Genomic DNA, 6,502 nt, shown 5'->3' on the forward strand with positions numbered 1-6,502 from the left:
TAAACAACAACAGGTGTTTAAAACAGTGTGTTAGAGACTTGTGGAGCTGCACCAAACTGAATACATTATCCACAGAATCAAAAGCCTCACTTTGCACTCTCATTTAAGAGCAGTAAAAAACAAACAAACAAAATAGATCAGTTCTGGACCAAATGCTGAAAATGTGATAAAACAATGTACTTTCTACTGTAGTTCTATTTTTTCCTTTCACCACTGGACAGTCCAGTGGCAGTAAATGCGTTCATTACCTAAATGAGATGCTCATGTTTATTCTGTCCTTTTGCCTTTTCATTGTCAGAAATACAACATGGAATGTGCCCAAGTTACTGTGATAACAGATAAACCCCTCACTATTGTTTCTCTACTGTAAGCACAACAGAGTTTTATTCACAGCAAAGTGGCAAAGCTTTTTAAAAATATAGATTCAAGATTTAAGATTGTTTATTTGTCATATGCAGGTTCAACACAAGGTCAACAATGCAATGAAATGCTTAGGATGAGAAGAACCGTTTAACTTGTTAGATAATCAGCGAAGTACTAGTAGCATGCAATAATTGCACATGGTAAAAAAGTGTTTGCAATAATATGAGAGAAATAAGTAAACAATATAGTAAAAAAAGGGGAGGACTAAATAAGGTGTAAGTACAGTATTTGACAGGTGGTAATATTGCTTCAAATGAATTCATATTGCACATAGTATAATATTGCATGTGGGTTGTGGAGCAGGTTATTGCACAGGTAATAAGTAGCATTGAGGGTAAGGTAGTGACATACATGATACATCCATATAGTGCAGAAGCAGTAAACATATTATGCGTCACAAAAAATAGTTTAGTTCAGTATTATTGAGAGTTCAGTAGTCTGACAGCTTGATGATAGTAACTGTCTTTGAGTCTTTTAGTGCGTGCTGGCAGGCTCCTGTATCGTCTACCACAGGGTAGCAAACGGAAGAGTCCTTGTGCTGGATGAGTGTAGTCCTTAGTGATGCTGTGTGCTTTACACAGACACCTGCTGTAGTAAATGTCCTGGATGGAGGGGAGACTGCTGCCAGTGATGTCCTCTGCCGCTCATACCATCCTCTGTAGTGCTTTTTGGCTCTGGGCGGTGTAGTTCCCACACCACACTGTGATGCAGCCCATCAGCAGGCTCTCAATAATGCACCATTGAGGATTTGTGAGGATGCTGGTGTTCATACCAAACTTCCTCAACTTCCTCAGGAAGTAGAGTCTTTACTGGGCTTTTTAACCACAGTATCTGTATGTAGTGTCCAGGACAAATCCTCAGTGATGTGTATGCCGAGGAACTTGAAGCTGCTGACCTGCTCCACCTCAGTATTGTTGATGTAGATGTGGGGGGTGCTGGTCTGCATCATCTCCTTAGTTTTGCTGACGTTTAGAGAGAGGCTATTTTCCTGACACCAGCTGGTCAGTAATTTCACCTCATCTCTGTAGGCACTCTCGTCGTTGTTGGTGATGAAGCCTAAGATGGTGGTGGCGAACTTCAGGATGACGTTCGAGCTATGTCTGGCGGTACAGTCATGGGTGAGCAGGGAGTACAGGAGTGGGCTGAGAACACAGCCCTGTGGTGTACCAGTGCTGAGGACAAGTGTGGAGGAGAGGTGACTGCCGATTCTTACCGCCTGTGGTCTGTTGGTTATAAAGTCCCATTTCCAGCAGCAGATGGACTTCTACAGGCCCAGGGCATTGAGTTTTGAGACCAGTTTGGAGGGGATTATGGTGTTGAATGCTGAGTTGTAGTCAGTGAAAAGCATTCTCACATATGTGTTTCCCCTCTCCAGGTGGTTGAGAGAAGTGTGGACTGCTAGAGCAATGGCGTCGTCTGTCGACCTCATTGCTCTATATGCAAACTGCAGGGGGTCCAGGGTGGCAGGGTGGGAGCCACAGATGTGCCTCTTAATAATTTGCTCAAAGCACTTCATGATGACAGATGTGAGTGCTATGGGCCGATAGTCGTTAGGACAGGATGCTGTGGGGGTCTTTGGGATGGAAACAACAGTGGAGGTCTTGAAGGTAGTGGGGATGGTCGACTGGCTCAGAGACAGTTTCAAGATGTTAGTAAACACCCCATTGAGTTGGTCAGCACAGGCTCTCAGCACCCGACCAGGGTTGTCTCAGGTCTCGGGTTGTGGCTCTGATGGACATGCTCCAATATTCCCTCTGCGAAGTCCTGATGGTCCTTCTGAGGTCTTACTTAGTTGCTTTGTAGGCATCAGGGTCTCCTGAGTTGAAGGCAGCGGTGTGAGCTTTGAGTTTAGCACGCACCTCTGGTTCAGCCCATGGTTTCTGATTTGGGTAAGTGCAGATGGAGGTTTTGGGCACAACGTAATGCATTTCCCTATGTAGCCTTTAGCATCTCTTGTTTCAAAGCAGTCCTCTAGCACCTTATCTGCCATACTGCTCCATTTGTAAAGGTGCCTGGGAACCGGTTTTTCCAGTTTGAGCCTTTGTTTGTAAGAAGGCAGCAGCAAAATGGAGGAGGAGGAGTTTGTAACTGACTTTAACTGGGGTATAACAAAATGGATTTCTCAGTTTATATGGCGACACAAGAGACCTAGAATTAAACTTAAAATACTTTAATTACCCAAAAATAAAAGGGGTTTGGCCCTGCCAAATCTAAAACTGTATTACGGGGTGGCTCAACTGATGTCGATTGTGAATTGGATTAAGGAGGAGAAAGAAGTAAAGTGGACTACAATAGAACAAGGTGAAACAAAAGATGCAGTTGTCTGCCCTAGCTTTTATAAATTCAAAACATATTAATAAAATGAAGATTGAGAACAACCATATAAAGCATACACTTAGGGTTTGGACAGAAGTTTAAAAAATGCATAAAGATACTGGATCAATCTCTAGAGCCATGCCTATAGCTGATAATTTAGATTTTCCACCCTCAATATTAGATCCGGGTTTCAGGAGATGGGCAACAAAAGGCCTGATTGCATTCAATCAGTTATTTGAAGAAACACACTTAAAATCCTTTTCACAGCTCCAGGAGCAATTTGATCTACCTTCACATGATTTTTACAGGTACTTGCAAATTCAACATTATATTATTAATCACAAGGAAAAAGAGATAATTACCAAAATCCCAAATAGTATAGAACAATATTTTATTAGTTTTAGAAAAACCTCCTACACACCGTAAATATTTTTCTCATCTCTACAAAAGATTATTAAAGGACACCTCTCAGAATAAATATGATATTAAAGAAAAGTAGGAATTAGAATCCAACATAGTGATAGAAGATGATGTAGCGTTTAGCGTCATTAAACATGTGACAACCCCAGAGCAGGTTGTATTTTGTCTGTTTCTGGGAGCTTTAACTTTTGCTTCCAGCCCTGTCTCCTACTCTGCCTCCTCCTCTCTCCGCCTCTGTCCTCCTCTTCTCAGGTGGCCAGTCTGCTGCTCCAGTCCTTCCGCGCTACCTGGCGGGGGCGTGGCCCTCTTGGGATTAAATATCAGGCCGTTCACACCTGTTCAGGCCCCTTGCGCTCTGGCTTTTGGCTCTCGGCTTGCACCAGGCTGCACGCCTGCAGCGCTCAGTTTCCTTTGTTTGTGCACTCATTAGTTTGTCCACTTTAGCTTTCACACACAACACCTTCCCACAACCAAAACTCCCATACACAACTGATGCTACAGATTATACACATAGGATACACTGTTAATCTCTGTTTATGTAATTTGGTCACTTTCTTTAAATAAATTATACTTTAATTGGCATCCTTTGTTGTCCCGCTTCCTTCTTGTCAAACTCTCACGAGCCGGGCTTGACAAACATTAAAGATGTTTAATGAAATTATTAATTCTAATAATTTCAGAAGATTATGTTTGATTAATTACCTCAGGCACCACCACACAGATAGCTTTATCCTAATCTAATGGCTGTGTGGACACCATTACAGTACTAAATTAATTAATTTGATAAATTAATTAAATCAAGCTAGTCAAATCCATCAGTTATCAGTCAATCAGTTTCAGGATGCTAATAACGTGAATTCTTAAGTCGAAGGGACCCATAACATGGTTCAAAGGAGGAGTTCACAATAACCAGACCAGTTTAGGATAAATATGAAATATTTATTACTAAACTAATCATGCATAAATGAAAAGGAAATATTTACAAAGGACTTCTCATGGGAAAATGAATCAAACATTGTAAAATGCAGAATATGGAGTTCAAACCAGAATCTTATTTCAATGTGTCAGAATGAATGAAATGAATGCAAGAAATGAACAAAAGTTAATTAACCTGCAGTGTTAATTAAACTAAGGTTCAGGACTGAAAAAGCATCTCTGAATCCTAAAAGAAAAAGTGGGAAAACTGAATCTCATCTGTTTAAAGCTGGAAGTTTAACTAAGATGTAAAACTACTAAGGTCACTGTCAGACACCCAACCATTTCTTGAGCAGATAAGCAGAGAATTGATTCGAGCAGGACTCGTCCGGTTCTGTTTGGATCAAGCCGACTTACGACCGTTTTGGTGACTGTACCGGGCAAATGAGGAAGTTGGCACAGGTGGTTTGGATCCCGAACGACTCCCCAGAAGGCCAGAAGATGCGTCAAGTGGTGGTCCGAAGGTTTGGATCAGGCAGCTCTAGTGCGGACTATCCCGTAACTCGGCTGGTGGTATCGATCATGGACAGTGGATGACTTGCAGTAATATGGCGAAAGATGAAAATGTCCAGCTTTAGGTCAGCCCAAAAAGGAACTCTGTAGCACTGGTTCTGAAGCTTAGGTCAGCCTGCGTTAACCAGTTACCCAAATTAAAGATCAACATCTAGGATCAACATTAAAAGTCCAAAAGGTAAAAACACAACTAAAGAAAAGCGCAGTATTAGCTGAAAAAGGAATGATCTCCAGAGTCAATCAGTCAAAAAGGACAAAAATCATCAATCATGCATCTTGAATGCAGGCACAAAACTTTAGTATCTGAAGTGATGTTTTCACATCACTACAAGCTTAGTTCTCCGGCAGCATCTCTCTCTCTCTTGCGTTCAGACGAAGTGTCCTAACTCTGGAAAAGAGCCATGTCTGATGAGGGGAAGGTTGCAGGCTTGGAGCAGAGACTCCAAGAGCAGACAACTTGAAGTTTACTTAAAGAAGAGGGGACAAAAGAAGGAAGAGAGCTAAAATCTTTGTTCTGAGTTCAAAAAGTGTTAGTTTGAAGACCCGCTCCATGGAAGGATGTGGGACCATTATCTTGACCAATAACAGTCTGGTGGGCTGGGTTTGGGTCAGATAGCAGATACAGAGGGCTGGTCTGATCATTTGGTAAAGACTATCGAATTAAACATTTTGTGAATATACCAAGTTATTAAAGCCTTAAATGAAACATCATTAAAATCATTGAAAAGACAATAGAATAGTAAGAAGGTTATATCTCACACAAACACAGTAATAAAGTTTCAGGTCACCAATTAATCAAGCTTGTTGATTAAACCTTGTACAAAATGATAATGATTATATGCACATGCATGGTATCAAGATAATTTCCAATTACTGGAAAAATATTTAAAAAGAAATTGAGAAAATGGTAAAGAAGGAAATTCCTTCTTTCTTTCAGTTTTACATATTGGGTGCTTTTATAGTTGACCAATTCAATGTAGAACAAAGATATATTTTACCCTTACTTTTGGGTTGTTTAGAACCTTCTCTTTTGTTCTTTCTTTTTTACTACTTCAATGTAAGATAGCTCTGGCAAATGCTCTGATTATGTACACTTATACACAGTATTATTTATGTAAATGCAATATATATTTTTGTGTATGTGTGTGTATGTATGTGGTTATGTGTGTATATGTAAGAATGTATGTATGTGTGCATATGTATATATATATATATATATATATATATATATATATATATATATATATATGTATATATATATATAGAGTCCCCTGTCAGAAAGAGTTTCAACTCCCATCTCCGGTAGAGCTTCAACCATGTCCCGGGTGAGGCAGGGGACATTGAGTCCAAATGGGCTGTGTTCCGTGCCAGTATTGTCGAGGCGGCCAGCCGCAGCTGTGGCCATAAGGTCGTTGGTGCCTGTCGTGGCGGTAACCCCCTAACTTGTTGGTGGACACCAGCAGTGAGGGAAGGAGTGAAGGAGTCCTATCGGGCCTTTTTGGCCTGTGGGACTCCAGAGGCAGCTGATGGTTATCGGCGAGCTAAGCGGAGCGCAGCTTTCGGCTGTCGCTAAGGCAAAAACTCGGGCATGGGAGGAGTTTGGAGAGGCCATGGAGAATGACTTCCAGATGGCTTCGAGCAGATTCTGGTCCACTATCTGGCGGCTCAGGAGGGGAAAGCAGTGCTCTGTCAACACTGTGTCCAGTGGGGATGGTGGGCTTCTGACCTCGACACAGGAAAATTGTGAGGCGGTGGAGGGAATACTTCGAAGACGTTCTCAGTCCCACCAACACGTCTTCTGATGAGGAAGCAGAGTCTGGGGTAGCTGGTGCTGGCTCTCCTATCTCTGGGGCTG

The sequence above is a fragment of the Melanotaenia boesemani genome, chromosome 1 (genome assembly GCF_017639745.1).
Source record: "Melanotaenia boesemani isolate fMelBoe1 chromosome 1, fMelBoe1.pri, whole genome shotgun sequence".
Lineage (NCBI taxonomy): Eukaryota > Metazoa > Chordata > Actinopteri > Atheriniformes > Melanotaeniidae > Melanotaenia > Melanotaenia boesemani.